The 16,950-nt window shown below is 43.8% G+C and overlaps 1 protein-coding gene across 1 annotated transcript in view; it reads left to right on the forward strand.

The window, feature by feature from the left end:
* The first annotated feature begins 1,685 nt into the window (after positions 1 to 1,685).
* glis2b (GLIS family zinc finger 2b) overlaps positions 1,686 to 16,950 on the forward strand; it is a 29,835-nt gene continuing 14,570 nt past the window's right edge. The window contains exon 1 of the mRNA XM_063018878.1: positions 1,686 to 2,442. The gene's annotated coding sequence lies outside the window, so the exon portion shown is untranslated. The remainder of the gene's footprint in view (positions 2,443 to 16,950) is intronic.

A 16,950-nucleotide genomic window follows, 5' to 3' on the forward strand; every position in this document is an offset into this window, starting at 1 on the left:
GGAGCCTAGCATCACCTTGGCAACCTCACGGCGTTGCAGTGACCAGAGTGAGGGAATGTTGCTTTTAGCATGCTGTTGGTAAACAGAAGTCCGACCTGAGGCTTGGTGGGAATATTTAGGCCTTTGCAAAATACCAATGTCGCGGTGGAGCAGTTTATACAGTGAATGTCCCAGAGCATAGAGTTCACTGAAAGAGCACTCCATCGTCATGATGAGACCAGAGACGTTGTCTAGACCAGAAAAGTTGCAGAGACTCCAAGCCATCCAATCCCAGCAGCCAAAGGAGCAATTCCAAACAATCCACATTGACAGAGAAAGGAGTTATCCGCTAACTCTCGCTGCTCCGGATACACCGCTCCACATCATAGAAGCATCAGCAACACAAGCACAGTAAAAAAGATCCCAAATCCAATGCATAAAATCCAGTAAAATGTTTCGTGCAATGTTTTCGTTCAAACAGTTTCACTGGGGGAGAAGCGGCATCCAAACACACCAGCGTAACTCTCACGACCCAAAAATGCACGAATGGCTAGTGACCACAGGAGTGTGCGAAAAGATGAAAATGAAAGAAAATTACGATAAAAATGAAATAAAATACAATAAAATAAAATAAAATACGGCAACGGTAGCGGCAGCCAAATGCGCCAGCGTTCACCATCACCATCGTCATAGGTGTGCCTTGGTTAAGTATTATGCAGTTGAGTTCATACTTGTAATACAGCAAGTATGGGGTTCATCTGGTGCCTCTGCCTGGTGAGGCATGCTCCACACCCATACAAAAAAAACTTTTATCATGATAGGGTAAAAAAGGAAGATCCATCATAGACCCAGTATTTGCAAATACATTTGAGGTCTTTTACATACATCCAAAAAAAATTCTTAGCAAGGCCAAAAATCACTAATAAATGTGCGAGAAACACATTGCATGAGAAACTGTCATGCTACTGTGGTAAACACAGCCACATGAGCTCAATAGTACTTCATAAAACTGTTGTCACTCAATACAGTCCACCACTGTATCAAGTAATAGACATGCATCAATTCTAGGCAGATACTCTGACAGGTTTCTAGGCTCAAGCTCATCAGTTGGACAGGTCAAATGAGCCAACATTTCAGCTTGTTTTTTTAGAGAAACAATATCCATACAGTCACGAAGACTCATTACAGACCTAATAGTAGTAGTAATAGTAATAAAAATAATAAAAATAAATGCTGCTGTTTAACTAATAGAAATGCTTCAACAGATTTGCCACTGGATCTATGTTTGAAAAAGCAAACTTTAATTTTGTTAAATTTTATTTATTTCATTGTATTAAAACAGTTTTTAACAGTTAACAGTTATATTAAAATTGTCTTAATGAAATGTAGTGGGGCTAACCCAAATTCATCCTCTTGTTGCTACAGCTATTCTTTGCAGTTACTCTTCAGCAGCAACTCTTCAACTCCTTCTACTCGCACGAGTATCCTTGACGATATCACATTAGGTACAGCACGGATAGTTCTGGATAGTTTACATACGTACAGCTGGTACCGTGCAATGGAAACGGGGATTTAGTGCAGGACGTGGTGGGCTGGGACGTGGCCACAGCTCGGCCAGGCTGAGGGAAGGAGTTCCGTGAAGGCTGCCTCAGGGCGGAGCGATGCGCATGCGCAGAGTCGAAAGTGGCGTGAGAGTGAGAGAGAAGTAGACAGGGCCAGTGTCCGTTCCACAGAGGGAGGGAGACACCGCGCACGGACAGGCTTCAGTCCGGGAGGGGGTTGGCTGACACCGCCACCTTTGCGCCTTATTGTCTCCGCAGGACAAGGAAAAGGACAAGAAAACACCAGAGAGAGAGAGAAAAAGAGAGAGAAAACGCTATAAGGGGAAATTATCTGGCCACATCTCTTATTTCGCCCTGAGCGGCCCCCTCCCACCCCCAAGAGGACGACCACCCAAAGAAAATCCCACTTGACCAGCGTTGCCAATACGCGATGCACCTTAATCGGCAGAAGAAAATCGACAACGGGTGTTTTTTGTCGTATGGCAACCGTTCCTAGACTCAACCTGTGAAGATTACGGACACTCTTTTAAGTGTTGACACAGTTTGGCTAACGGCTTTTCAGACTGAGAGGAATGGTCTCATTCCTCGAAACTAACGTCAGTTGGGTTGTTCGTCTGCTCGTTGGTTTTTTTTTCTCACGTCTTCACGTCTTTTAACCATATTGAACAGTTTTTATTTCGTTTTTTACCGACAATGGTCTGACATTGTGGACCGCTATAGATAGAGATACATTGTAACTGGATGTGACAGCGTCGTGTATTCACTCGCACAGTGTAGCAGTATAGTTTTCGGACCTAGGAATAAAACACCTAAAGGAATTTGAATAACCACTGTTCAGAGGAAAGTTTAAGGAGCTTCGAGTAGCAGCCGTCTTGACCACATTAAGGACATTTCTCCAAAGGTAAGCCCGTCTACACAAACTCAGTAACCCCCGAGCGTGCTGTCTATTACACCGACATTACAGCCAGAATCACAGACTGTCCACGACGTGGCTGCAGATGATCCATTTATCCAAACCTGTTTGCAGCTTACTGGTCTAAAGATGATTTTTTACAGACTTAAAATGTCATTTCCACCGAAGTGTCCACTGGAAATGACAGCATGGACAGAAGGACGGTTTGGCTAGCCCGAGGAATTCAGTACTGCATGTCTAATCTGATGTGCAGCAATTAAAAAAGGTCTTTCTTTCCAATTAGGCAACTCCACCGGCCCCGTGCTTAATTGTGCAGTGCATTGAGTTGGGGCCCTTGGATCTGAGGCTGTCCCTGTTGGCTGCCACACATGGCTCAAAGATACAGTAATTAAATGCCAGGAGCTGGATAACAAACTGAAAGAGGGGATTTGAAATTCAAGGACAAATTCATGATCAGGGTTGGGCAATAAGGGTGTACAGTTTAAAAAAAAGAAATATTCAGAATTGGAAAACAGAATGATCTGCATTCTGTTTTGAAAACGCAGGATTACCTTGCCTAGGAGAACACACTTCAAATACATTCTGGCTGTATTGTCAAAAACTTAAAATTCAGTTGTGTGTGTGTGTGTGTGTGTGTGTGTCATGGCAGTCTTGGGACTGCATTTTATTTTGTTATTCTGTGAGCAGGGTTTTTCTTTCCTTTTTCATATTTTTGCACAGCAGTCTATAAACCCACGGTGATACAAAGCTTACTTGACTGTGGACATTGACACCTTTGCTCTACCAGCATTTACATCAAGTACATCTGGCTTGTATAAGCCATCCTGGGACTTGAAGTTGCTTAAAAATGCCTCCAGTTGACATTTCTGTTTGTGGAAATCTATGATACGCTTTCAGAAGTCTGCACAAATTGTCATAGATTGGTTACTGTAATGCCTGTGGCTCAGTCTAATCGGGTAAATCAACATAGATCAAGACTGCCATATGTCTACCTTACAAATTCCTAAAATATTTTGTGTTAAATTGTAAAAACTGTACTTAAACGTGCACAACCAGACTGTTTTTTTTTAGACTTTTTTCCCCCAGACACTTTTCTCTACAGCACTTGAGACAGAGTTGCAGAATGCATGATTTTTTTGTTGAATTGGGATTTTAAATGTATGGGATACTTGGCCTTTGGCATTGTTTAATTGAAAGTATTGGTTTTGTTATGGCATTTATAACTTTCTCTTATAGCTGTCAAATGCTTTATTCTGCACTTCAGGGGAAAATCTCAATGTGTGTATTTATTTTACTGAATTCATTTTTAAAATTAATTTATTATTCTATTTTCTTATCCTTTCTATGAATGGGTTCAAGTTTATTGGCACTGCCAATGACATAATTTAAGATATTTTTTAAATTGTAATCTGAATACAGCTTCCAGTTTCTCAGGCCAATTGTTACTCTTACACCACATTGTGTTCTCTGTGAGTGCTGTGTGTGTACACAGCTTTTGACCTTCTGTTTAACCAATGCCTTATCTTATTGCCCTAAATCTATACTTAAGCATGTGTGGTTCCTTAAAATGGTGCGGGTCTATGCTGAATATATTCATTAAATCTCAAGTATATTTGCATTAAATTTTTGGCATTTAGCAGACGCTCTTACCCAAAGCGACTTACAGTATACAGTCTGAGCAATTGAGGGTTAAGGACCTTGCTCAAGGGCCCAACAGCAGCAACCTGGCAGTGGTGGGGCTTGAACCAGCAATCTTCTGATTGCTAGTCCAGTATCTTAACCACTAGGCTACAGCTAGCCCTTTCAGCTTCCATTTAGTATATCTAATGCTAATTGTAAATTATTCTTAGCTCCAGATCATTCAGATTTATAACAATAAAGAAATGTTTGGAAAATCTGAGACATTTGGTAACACCAAGTAGCTAAAAGGCGTACTAAGGGGCTTGGTTAATGAACACAGACTTTTCCCTCCTTGTTGCAACTGCTAGGGAAAAGTAGACCCACCCTAAAAAGTTTTGCGAATATGTACCCATTAGTCTGCACGCTGCTTAGTGGCTGAAAGAGGCCCCAAATCTGGTCACAGCTTATTTGTGAAAGGGAGGGGGCAGATGGAGAGCAGAAACACATACCACGCTCTTACTGTCACACATGTTGGTTGGTTCTTTCCCTGCTAAATCTTGTTAAATACAGCTGTGTGAGTTGTGCGATATGTCTGCTTAGGCTCTGGGTATTGCAGAGGCTTTTGTATTGAATTTATGGTATTTGCGCATGACAGAAACACATTGACTGGAACTTGGAAGTGGTGCAGAACTGGAGAAAGATCAGAGAAAATTGCGCCAAACTACACAGTACGCAAGAGTCTTAGAGATCTAAAAATTTGATCTATCTAGTATGGAGAACTGGCTATCTGTAAAATCAGCAAGCCTGGGGAAGCGAATGACTGTGTCGATGGGGTTCCGTTGCTCAGTAGGGTTCTATAACATTTCCACTATCAAAGGGAGAGATGTTCAATTCTACCGCTTTTAAATGTTTGAAGTTGACAGATTACCTACCTAGATTACCTACTATAGTGCATGTGATTTCATCTACATTGCTTGACAAAAGTGTAAGTTTTGAATAAGCATTTAAAGCCTTTACTATGCTTCATCAGAAAATTCCTTGGCAACCCGCTCAAAATGAACTTTGGAAAGCCTTTCACCGAATAGCAGAAGGTACTTAGTAATTCATTAAACATGGGGATGTGAAAGTATGTGAAGGTGTGTATTCTGGAAGTCATGCTAAAACGCTTAACTTAAAGGAAGCTCAATGTACATGGGCTAATGAACCAAAACAATCAATTAGTAAATGCCTGCCAAATTTCTAGAAAGTTCTGGTTTTATCCTTTGAAAAGAACAGCACACTTCAGGAGATACTTACTAGAACAATCTAGTTCTAGAGGCTCTGTCCCAAGTATAGTGTTGGAGTATAAAAATGACACTACATTGACTGTTCTCAGGACCTCATTGCTGTGTGACACACAATATCTGCTTGCCAGTACTGACTAGTTTGAATGGTAGCATAAATCAAGCATTAGTGGCCCTGACAACAATCCAGGAAGGTGATGAGAGTTGTGGACGACTACCTTCTGTAGTTTTTGTGGTGTGTTCCACATGTCAGTGCTTGTTAGGCCGGCTAAGCTTGTAAAATTGATGTGGCGCACTGGGAGTGAGATGCTTTTCTGACTGGCTTTTAAGCATAATGAATCAGTGCAGAAGGAGAAGAACAAACAAATATCATTTGCTTAGATTTTAAACATTTACCTTTAATATTGAAGCTGGCTATATATTTTGAACTAAATAGCAGAGCAAACTGTAAATTTGTCCCACAGTTTCTGAAATCCTGTAGTATCATCTTTATGTAGTCAAGCTTTAGGTCAAAGTACTGCAAGTATTAAAATGATATACTACTCTATATTACATCTAGCCCACCATGATTGGCTATGTCTGAGGGAGGGATGGCTGAAGCCCTGTGATTGAATGGCTCCAGGGTTGGGCCTGGGCCTGTTGTGACCCTGAGTGCCACTCTATCCAGGGTTTTCTGGTGGAACTGGGCCCCTTGTGACCCTGAGTGCCACTCTATCCAGGGTTTTCTGGTGGAACTGGGCCCGTTGTGACCCTGAGTGCCACCCTATGCAGTGTTTTCTGGTGGAACTGGGCCCCTTGTGACCCTGAGTGCCACTCTATCCAGGGTTTTCTGGTGGAACTGGGCCCGTTGTGACCCTGAGTGCCACCCTATCCAGTGCTTTTTGGTGGAACTGGGCCCGTTGTGACCCCAAGTTCCGCCCTATGCAGTGTTTTCTGGTGGAACTGGGCCTGTTGTGACCCTGAATGGCGCCCTATCCAGGGTTTTCTGGTAGAATGGGGCACGTTGTGACCCTGAGTGCCACACCATCCAGGGTTCTCTGGTGGAACTGGGCCCCCTGTGACCCTGAGTGCCACCTTATCCACGGTTTTCTGGTGGAACTGGGCCCATTGTGACCCTGAATGATGCCCTATCCAGGGTTTTCTGGTGGAACTTGACCCATTCTGACCCTGAGTGTCGCCCTATCCAGAGTTTTTTTGGTAAAACTGGGCCTGTTGTGACCCAGAATGGTGCCCTATCCAGGGTTTTCTGGTGGAACTGGGCCTGTTGTGACACAGAGTTCTGTTCTGTCCTGTCCAGGGATTTCTGGTGGAACTGGGCCTGTTGTGACACAGAGTTCTGTCCTGTCCAGGGTTTTCTGGTGGAACTTGACCCATTCTGACCCTGAGTGTCGCCCTATCCAGAGTTTTTTTGGTAAAACTGGGCCTGTTGTGACCCAGAATGGTGCCCTATCCAGGGTTTTCTGGTGGAACTGGGCCTGTTGTGACACAGAGTTCTGTCCTGTCCAGGGATTTCTGGTGGAACTGGGCCTGTTGTGACACAGAGTTCTGTCCTGTCCAGGGATTTCTGGTGGAACTGGGCCTGTTGTGACACAGAGTTCTGTCCTGTCCAGGGTTTTCTGGTGGAACTGGGCCTGTTGTGACACAGAGTTCTGCCCTGTCCAGGGTTTTCTGGTGGAACTGGGCCTGTTGTGACACAGAGTTCTGCCCTGTCCAGGGTTTTCTGGTGGAACTGGGCCCGTTGTGACCATAAATGATGCCCTATCAAGGGTTTTCTGGTGGAACTGGGCCCCTTGTGACCCTGAGTGCCACTCTATCCAGGGTTTTCTGGTGGAACTGGGCCCGTTGTGACCCTGAGTGCCACCCTATGCAGTGTTTTCTGGTGGATCTGGGCCCCTTGTGACCCTGAGTGCCACTCTATCCAGGGTTTTCTGGTGGATCTGGGCCCGTTGTGACCCTGAGTGCCACCCTATGCAGTGTTTTCTGGTGGAACTGGGCCCCTTGTGACCCTGAGTGCCACTCTATCCAGGGTTTTCTGGTGGAACTGGGCCCGTTGTGACCCTGAGTGCCACCCTATCCAGTGCTTTTTGGTGGAACTGGGCCCGTTGTGACCCCAAGTTCCGCCCTATGCAGTGTTTTCTGGTGGAACTGCGCCTGTTGTGACCCTGAATGGCGCCCTATCCAGGGTTTTCTGGTAGAATGGGGCACGCTGTGACCCTGAGTGCCACACCATCCAGGCTTTTCTGGTGTAACTGGGCCCGTTGTGACCCTGAGTGCCACCTTATCCACGGTTTTCTGGTGGAACTGGGCCCATTGTGACCCTGAATGATGCCCTATCCAGGGTTTTCTGGTGGAACTTGACCCATTCTGACCCTGAGTGTCGCCCTATCCAGAGTTTTTTTGGTAAAACTGGGCCTGTTGTGACCCAGAATGGTGCCCTATCCAGGGTTTTCTGGTGGAACTGGGCCTGTTGTGACACAGAGTTCTGTCCTGTCCAGGGATTTCTGGTGGAACTGGGCCTGTTGTGACACAGAGTTCTGCCCTGTCCAGGGTTTTCTGGTGGAACTGGGCCTGTTGTGACACAGAGTTCTGTCCTGTCCAGGGATTTCTGGTGGAACTGGGCCTGTTGTGACACAGAGTTCTGCCCTGTCCAGGGTTTTCTGGTGGAACTGGGCCCGTTGTGACCCTAAATGATGCCCTATCAAGGGTTTTCTGGTGGAACTGGGCCCGTTGTGACCCAGAATGGTGCCCTATCCAGGGTTTTCTGGTGGAACTGGGCCTGTTGTGACACAGAGTTCTGCCCTGTCCAGGGATTTCTGGTGGAACTGGGCCTGTTGTGACACAGAGTTCTGCCCTGTCCAGGGTTTTCTGGTGGAACTGGGCCCGTTGTGACCCTAAATGATGCCCTATCAAGGGTTTTCTGGTGGAACTGGGCCCGTTGTGACCCTGAGTGCCACCTTATCCACGGTTTTCTGGTGGAACTGGGCCCATTGTGACCCTGAATGATGCCCTATCCAGGGTTCTCTGGTGGAACTGGACCCATTCTGACCCTGAGTGTCACCGTATCCAGAGTTTTTTTGGTAAAACTGGGCCTGTTGTGACCCAGAATGGTGCCCTATCCAGGGTTTTCTGGTGGAACTGGGCCTGTTGTGACACAGAGTTCTGCCCTGTCCAGGGTTTTCTGGTGGAACTGGGCCTGTTGTGACACAGAGTTCTGCCCTGTCCAGGGTTTTCTGGTGGAACTGGGCCTGTTGTGACACAGAGTTCTGCCCTGTCCAGGGTTTTCTGGTGGAACTGGGCCCGTTGTGACCCTAAATGATGCCCTATCTAGGGTTTTCTGGTGGAACTGGGCCCGTTGTGACCCTAAATGGTGCCCTCTCCAGGGTTTTTTAGTGGAACTGGACCTGTTTTGACCATGACCAGGATAATGTGGTTGATGAAAATAAAATAAAATGAAACAATGTACATGAGCTGTAGTTTTATGGTGCCTTTTGGTGCAATATCTCACAAACATGAGGTAAACTGGTTGGCGATATTTCTTTGACGCCGACTTCATGTGTCATTGTTCTAACATTTTCCAACAGTTACGCATTTCCTAACACTACAGCACTGACTGCTTAAGACGCCTAAAAGGTGTCAACCGACTGCCTAAGTATGACAGTGTAAGAAATACTGGATTATAAAAAATGGCGCAGTCTGCTGTGGAGGCGGCATTCCAATCATTGTACCAAGACTTCTGCTTGTCATAGTCAAGGACATGCGGGGTAGAATTCACTTCTGATAAAAAAGAGAACTAGTGTCTGCATTGAGCGATTAAAAATGCTAGGTTTTATCTGATCAGCAGGAGTGTACCATGCTTATGGTGTACCACCAGACAGAACTCGGATGGATGAGTCAGTGGTGATATAAAAGCAGAGATGCCTGAGTCACACACTGATCAGGCCCAGTGCAAACCACCTCCTTAGCTGGGCCCAGACCATGCATTCTTCTCCAGTTAAACGCTAACCACTAATCACAGTGTGGTCTCACTGTTTCCTCCTGGAACTGCTCCTTCTCTTTCTCCGTGTTGCGTCTTCCAATCAAGAACAACGCCCTTACCCCTATCCAAGCACTACGGCGAAACTTCATGGACTGTAGCCAGCACCATCCATCTACAGTTCTTTTACTCATTAGGCTGGGGCTCTGCTAGATCCAGTCCAAAATAAACACAGACAGAGATCTGCACCACATCACTGACATTCTACCTTTTCTACACCATTCCTCTTTTTCTCATATTTATTTCCACCCATTTTTGGGCTTTTTTCTAATTCAAAACCAGGATCATTTTAAATCTCTGAGCACTAAGCAGTATACTGAACCAAAAGCTTTACCAGTTAAAACGAAGGCACAGCTGTTTCATATTATTATTTACTTGCTTGGCCAACACCCTGGATTCTCCAGAATTACCCACAATAGTGCAGTCCAACTACAATGCATGCAAGAACTGTGTGTATGTGTGTGTATGTGTGTGTGTTTGAAGAGAGAAAAAAATGAGGGAGGGGGCATTTCAGTTACAGAAATAAGGCTCTCTCAAGTCTGGGCCTGGGCTCAGCGCTATGTCTGGGCAAATCCATTCCTGTTAGTAAGGCTATAAGTCTACCAGTCCCAAGCTTCCTCCCTCTTTCCATGACCTCTTCTTCCCCAAAATTACTTTCAGTGCAATGCATCAAAATGTGAAGGGGATTTTTGGTAGTAAAAAAGCCGGACTTGATGTAGACTCGGGGGATATACACACGTAAGTTTCTTGTTATTTTAATATATCTAGCACAGATGTAGGGACTACATAATAAGTAAGTAATTTCATTATAAAACACCCGACTTGGCTGATAGCGGTACTAAGACTCGAACCAGGGTCTAAGTAATGGTGAGCCTGGCACCACCCAAGCGCCCTGAGCCCAATAAAAGACTTAAACATTAGTAAACAGGACAAGCCTTTAAAATTCATTTTAAGACATGGTTTTTTTGTTGTCTTAAAGTTTTTGGAGCTTTTTAAGTTCCTGTCAGTACAATTCATTACATAATTTGCAAGTTCTGCAGATCATTCGCTAAGAGGTGTGCCGTGTAAGATTTCAAAAAATGCTTTCTTGTTAATGATAAGAAGGATAGAACAGAAGCCATCAGTCACTTAGAAAGAGTTGGAGAAAAAGGTTCATATAAACCCACAAGATCTTTCGCACTTTTCCTCCAATTTCCCTCCCAATCTAGTCGTATCCAATTGCATTTCACTTCCCCTCTACTGATGTTGACCTCCAGTCCTGACCGAGTAGAGCCGTGACTAACACGCGCCCCCTCCGACATGTGTGCAATACCCGACTGCATCGTTTCATCTGCACGTGGAGAGTTCGTATGTGGATCAGCTTTGCGCATGGAGAGTCACACACTGATCACATTATCATCCGTCTCTGTGCAGACTCCATCAATCAGCCAATAGAGGTCGTAATTGCATCAGTTATGAGGAATCCCCTCCGGCACCCTCCCCATTGTTGTTAATATAGGCGCCCAGCCTGCCCGAAGCAGAGCTGAAATTCGAAGTCAGATGGTTGAGATGACAGCTCTGGTGTGCTAGAATGTTTTCATGTGGCAATAGCAAACAAACTTTATTAACTGCTGGCCTGCCAATGAGCAGACTGAGAAATTACCCTTGGGCGTGAGTGGTGAATACATATACAATGTGTTATACTCTGTGTAAGATTCAGACACTGGTCGGTGTAAAGAGGTGGTTGGTGGGTTTATACGTGTTGGAGGGACCTGCTGGTCCGTAGCCCAAATAGATTGGAAAAAGGGGGTAAATGGGCTTGTGGGTCTTTAAGAAAGAAGATAGTAGTTGGGTTGGCGGACTCTGGGAGAGAAAGGCTGAAGGGACCTTAACACAGAGAGCATGACGTCATCAGCTCTGGTTTCTCCAGCTTTTTTCTCTCAAATCTATTGCATTATACAGCATACACTCTTAAAAAGACCCAAACATCATGTTGTTGGGTTATTTTGTACCTACCTCTGTACATTTTACATGCAATAATTAAGTTCCTGGTTAAGTAAAATAAAACTGGGGGTCTGGATATTTGTTCATCAAAATATTCTATCCCTGATTCGTGACAACGGATTTTACAATTCCATTTAATTTTATGCTTTATTTCTGCGGCTTTTTTCAGTTACGCGTTCTCACTCTCCATTTTTTCTCCCTTCTGCGTGGATGAAGACTGAAGATGAAAGACTGTTAATGCTTGGGAGGAGACTGTCGCTCAGCTGAGCTAAGTCACAGAAACACAGGGAGGCAGAAAGGGAGAAAGAAAGATAAAGAAAGAGGGAGAGAGATTGAGGAAAGACTGTCATGTTGACCTTGTCTGGCTGCCAGGCACAGGGGAGGAGGGGGGGGGGGGGGCTCGCACAGAGAGGCAGCCTACCTCTAAGAAAACAGGCGCCCCATGTGGGGGACGTTGGGGAACGTAGGCACATAAGGAAAAGGCAACAGAGGCATGGCGGCAGAGAGTGTGTGTGTATGTGTGGTGGGCAGATTTTAGGAACTGAACCCTTTTCCCTTTTTCACACATCGAAGAGTTGCATATCCAGAGCTGCAGGTCTATATCTGAACATCTGGCACTGTGGATGTCCTTTATCTTTTCTATTGTAACTGCTGGTTTGCAGGTGTCTCCCCAGGGGGTATGAAAGAATCCTCGTTCAAGTTTCACAAACTTGAAATGCTACACTATTTTTTACGTGCACCACCAAAAGCCTGAATATGAATATGTCTGGAAGTTATGGTTTGTTGTATTGTCATCTGCATTAACATAGACTGCTACCTCCTGTAGACATAAAAAATTGAAATCTTCATGTGGTGGTTCCTTAATATCCAGGATCCAGGAAATTAAGTGCATGACAGCCCCTCCCAAAAATGAAGTATAGCCGCAGTATGTAGGCTTGGATGAAGTTCAAGTGTCTCATAATAAGAGACCACTCTACTCTACACAATACGAAGTTATGAGGTGGACTAGAATTCCAACAAGTGCTACAAAAATAGGTCTTCAGTGCTTATTCATCTCCATTGACAAAGCACTGGTGCTAAAACCAGTGCTTCATAAGGATCCAGCAAACCCGTTAAAGGTGCGATGGGTGAAATTGTGGCTCAAGTTGTTGTATCTGACAACACGGACGTGCCTGAAAGTTACGGTTTGTTGTAATGTGCATTAACCTAGGCTGCTACCTCCGTAAAAATGTGCTAGGGCATTTGAGTTGCAAAAAGTAGTGTTTTTAAAAAAAAATCTTTATGTGGTGGCTCCATAACATCCAGGATTTGGGGATTTAAGTGCAAGACAGCCCCTCCCAAAAAAATGAAGTATAGTCGCAGTATGTAGGCTTGGATGAAGTTCAACTGAGCAGCTTGACATTTTTTAAAATGTGTCTCATAATAACTGGGACCACTCTTCTCACACAATACGAAGTTATGAGATGGGATTACATGGGCTTGAATCTCAACAACCAAACAAACAAGTGCTCGTTCATCTCCACTGACAAAGCCCTAATGCAAAACCAGTGCTCCTCAAAGTATCCAGCAAACCCATTAAAGGTGCGTTGGGTGGAATTTTGGCTCAAGCTGTTGTGTTGCATGTCCATACATGTACGTGTTCCTGAAACCAAGCCTCCCAGCCTTAATCCCCTTCGTACACAGTACAGTTTGATATCTTGAACAGGCGGATCCTGGAAATGTACTAAACCATGTTTACATTGGTGAGCGGAATAGATGGGGGTGGAGCAAAAGACTTTTGGGGGCTTATGACGGTGGTGAATCATGTCAACAAACCAGCATGGAAATGTATATTTTAGGCTTATGACACACTTGCTTTCACAATACTGTTTCACTGTTGTCACCAGATGTCCACTATACTTGTAGTATTAAGACCTATTAAATATTGACCAGTCTACCTTTAAAGGATGTGCCGCTTTTTTTTTTTTTTTTAATTAATGATCAATATGTATTTATATGTGAGATTCAACTCAGGAATGATTTGAAATCAGTTTTACTTTGAGCTTTGACACCATGGTGAGCTTTTTTGATGGACAATCATTTTTTTTCTCTGAATTTTATCCTGCATTTTATAGAGATTCACTTGTATTTGTTTGGTTGGTGCAGGAATTGAACCAATTTTACTTGCTGAGAACTGGCTCTGTTTCATCAGAAGGTTCCAGGCTGGAAAGCTACATCGGCTTAGAGACCTAAGCAGATTTTTAAGACTGTAAAACATTTTTTTGTGGCACTGTAGTTTTTCCCTTATCTTGTTTATAGCCGTTATGTACAGTATATTTGAATATCGACGGGTCTTAAACATTCATCATGACACATGTACAGTAGAGTAAAAATTAGAGTGAACTTTTTCTTCAGGTAGTAAGTGACTGATATTCACCTAACTTAAATGATTTACAGTGTAAACAGAGTAAAATTAACATTCCTTTGCTGACTTTTGGTATTATTGTCCCCTATCCTTAGGGTAGTTGCCCATCTGTCCTTCAAATGCCGGTCAAATACAGATATGGATCAGTCAGGAGGTCATACTGCAATAAAGTTGAGGCCAAAAGTTTACCTACGCTTGCAAGGGTCACGTATGACAAGGCAGTCTAGGGATTTTAATGATTTTAATGATCTTTTTTGTTAATAGATGAACACATTTTCTACGTTTATTATGAGTTTTCTCAAAACATTGAGTCAATAATATACAAAGTCCATTACTGGAAAAGTTGGAAAATGCAATAAAAATTTTTTTGGGATTTGTTAATTTTTCTAAACCTTTATTTAACTGACAATAGCACAAGTACAAGAAATGACTTAGTTTAATTAACAGTCAAATTGTTGTTCATATTTTGAAGTAAATGCCTTTATCAATAATTTCTTCCAAAAAAAAAAAAAAGATCTCAAATACTGGTTTGTCTGACCACAATACACATTTCCACTATGTGATGGTCCATCCTAGATGCCTCCAAGCCCAGAGAACTTGATGCCACTTCTAGACATGGCTAACATAAGGCTTCTTTTTTGCACAATAAAGTTTTGGGTGACATGTGTGAATGGAACACCATGTGTTAGTGATTGACAAGGGTTTGCCAAAGTAATCGCTTGGCCATGTGGTTATATCAGCTATTGATGAAAGATTGGGGTTGTGCCCTTGACCTTTACACCCTGTACCGCTGTATATATATAACTAATTCTACAAAGATTAAGAATTTGTGCACCAGCAGTTACAGTTACAGGGAGTAGTGGAGAGCCCTGCCCTGGCTAGTTCTCTCCAAGTCCCGTTATTGCAAGCAGGGATGTGCGGATTGCATCACTGGCTGTGGGGAGAGGCTGCAGGAATCAGTTCAAAACAAGGGAGTAAGTGAAGGCAGTGTAGACAGAGACTGAGAGAATGATTCAAGGGAGTAAAAAATGAGTTGGGAAATTGCATCATTTTAAGTCAGTGGTTGCGAATGACACTGTGGTTGGTCTGAAGTCAGTGTCAACAGTAATTTACAACACAAGGAGTAATTCAGTATTGTAAAGTGGTTTCTTTTTTTTATTATTCAGCTTGTGTTGAGGATAAATAAACACAGGTATTTAGCCTTAATTTTTGAATTCATAGGTTTTCATTTGTCCAAATAAATGTGACTGTTTTATGTCCAGAGTAACAAATATTGTGTATATGTGATCATACTGAGCACAAAGCATGAGATTCAAAAATAGATGAGATCTCATTCAGAGATAAGACTCAAACTCGAAAGCTCAAATCTCAGCACTGGTTGGCTAGTGTTTTACCACTACACTATCTGAGCATCTCTTACCACTTATTTACAGAGGTCAGTGGCAGATTTATTCAAAGGGTCTAGGCATGTACACAGAACTGCTCTCCTCCCATCATATTCTTCCACTGCTCATGTTGGTGTCTTTACCAGACAGCAGGAGTTACTGCTGCACTGGCAATGAACTAATCCACATGCATGCTTGCATACACACAATCACCTATCTGAGCAAAATATTCACACTCCCACCAAATGCATATTTGCACGCACAACAGCCCCATCAGCTAAATTACCCACAGTAACTACCTCATTAGCCATGTAGCTCTCAACCAAAACTACCTCAACAGCTAAATACCCCCTCAGCTTCAGCGACCCCACAGGCCTTTAAAAGAAATGCCACATTTTCAGGCTTTATAGCCCATTTCTGGTGAATCTGGAAACACATTGCAGGAATCGTGTGAAGATGGCGCTACTGAGTAGATTGTTGAATACAGCCTCTTTATCTGGCTCTCATTTGGCACACTCCAGATTGTATTCTCTGAGTCAAGTGAGGTCAGGCTTGGTGTTTGCTGAAAAAGCTGCCTCGCACACCCTAAGCTCACAAATGGCATCAAGTCTGCTGACATAAAGGAAGCCTCTCCCTCAGGGTCAAGCACCAAGGCTGTGGATATTCTGGGGAAAATAATAACTGGAGACTAATTTAATTCTGGCTGGTTGTGGCCTTTGTCGGACAAATGCATATTGTTACAGTATAATCTGCAGATTGATCTGTGTGTGGTATATTTAGGTGTGATGGATTTGTATTTGTAACAGATGACGTCCCTAGTTCTAACCCAGGTAGTATTATTTTTTCCAGTGTATAGTTTTCATTTGCAGTTCTCCCCCTGCCTCTCTCGCTCTCTCTGTTCCTACCCTCCGTGCAGAATTCCTCAGTGTCTGAGACGTCTGGCTGGGGGCCATCGGTAGCTCACTAAGAGGCTTCCTGTTGCAATCTCCTGCCTTTCTCCTTTCCTCCCTCTCTCATTTTCCACCACTTTTTTCCCCCTTCATTACTGCCTCCTTTTGGCAGTCGGAGATCACACAGCGCCGTGATCTCTTGGCAGGTGGCGGCTTTTGGAACCGTTGACAGTTTACTTATGTTGGCTTGCTCTCAGTCTTTTTCTCTCCCGCTTTTTCATCTCCGTTGCTAGCACTTACCTCGTCCTCTTTCCTAAATCGCCCAAACCATAATATTCCATAAGCTCCTTAATAAATTATGCGGAGATGAAAATCACATTTTGGAGCATAAACTATTACAGTCGATTTGTGAAAAGCGGAGGTTTGTGTCCCTCTCTGTGTGCCGTCTGAAACTTAAGACGTGTACGAATAAAGAAAAACAGTTTGAGGGAGGGATGATGGGAAAACTGCAGGGGTGGGATAAGAAATTCAGAAGAAGAAGGGGGCGGGGGGATAGAGGGAAGGAGGCAGAGAAGGCAAGAGGCCCTACACAGGCAGAGTGGAAACTGAGGTTTCCTGTCTGAAAAGTGGCTGGCCCAGGCCGAGGGGAGCAGGAAAAAATCCCTCAGCTTCTGGGCTGTGTGTATGTATATACGTGCCAGGGGATGAGGAGGGGTGGATGCAGGCTGTGCTTCGGGTGTGCATTAGTCAGTAGAGGTGGGGTCAGTTTGTCGTAATGGATGTTAAGGATGTGACATGCTTCTTCTAAGGAAGGCATAAATTTGCTATGTTTTCCCAAACAGTCTGAAAGACTTAATACTAAATATCTGAACAACGGGTCACATATAGACACCTATAG

The sequence above is a fragment of the Trichomycterus rosablanca genome, chromosome 22 (assembly GCF_030014385.1).
Source record: "Trichomycterus rosablanca isolate fTriRos1 chromosome 22, fTriRos1.hap1, whole genome shotgun sequence".
Lineage (NCBI taxonomy): Eukaryota > Metazoa > Chordata > Actinopteri > Siluriformes > Trichomycteridae > Trichomycterus > Trichomycterus rosablanca.